At 53.1% G+C, this 723-nt stretch overlaps 1 non-coding gene across 1 annotated transcript; it reads left to right on the top strand.

The window, feature by feature from the left end:
* Window positions 1-375: 375 nt before the first annotated feature.
* TRNAT-UGU (transfer RNA threonine (anticodon UGU)) lies at window positions 376-447 on the top strand. Its single transcript has one exon. It is a non-coding gene; the product is annotated as a tRNA-Thr (tRNA).
* Window positions 448-723: the final 276 nt, after the last annotated feature.

Raw genomic sequence — 723 nt, 5'->3', positions numbered from 1 at the left:
ACCACCACCACCACCACCATCACCACCATCACCACCACCATCACCATCACCACCACCACCACCATCACCATCACCACCACCACCACCATCACCACCATCACCACCATCACCATCACCACCACCATCACCACCACCATCACCACCACCACCACCACCACCACCACCACCACCACCATCACCACCACCATCACCATCACCACCATCACCACCATCACCATCACCACCACCATCACCACCACCATCACCACCATCACCACCACCATCACCACCACCATCACCACCACCATCACCACCACCAGCAGGAGCCAGGCCAGGTGTGGGTTGCATGATGAGTTATGGCCACTGGCCGCCCGCAGTGTTGCTGTGCCAACATGCGCCTCCTTAGCTCAGGGGTAGAGCACTGGTCTTGTAAACCAGGGGTCGTGAGTTCGATTCTCACAGGAGGCAACAATGTGGCTGTTGTTGTGATAATTATTGATGAGTAGAAGTGGTAGTGCAGCTGGCAACATACTACCTCAAATATCGATATAACAAAATGAAATACAATAATGGCGGACCAGATGACCCACCCCACCCACCCACCCGCCCACCCGCGCTACCATCACAAATGTAAGGTTGAGTTGAGAGGAAGGAAATCAGGTCTTCTTCGTCTGTGGTACTCAATGAAGATCAGGCGGCCTTTGTAGATTTATTACAACAAAACGTGTACGTCCATCTGTAGTA

Source organism: Panulirus ornatus, unplaced genomic scaffold (genome assembly GCF_036320965.1).
Source record: "Panulirus ornatus isolate Po-2019 unplaced genomic scaffold, ASM3632096v1 CTG_6609_pilon, whole genome shotgun sequence".
NCBI classification, from domain to species: Eukaryota; Metazoa; Arthropoda; class Malacostraca; order Decapoda; family Palinuridae; genus Panulirus; species Panulirus ornatus.
Note: the sequence above shows the minus strand (reverse complement) of the source record. Positions and strands in the feature narration are given on the sequence as shown.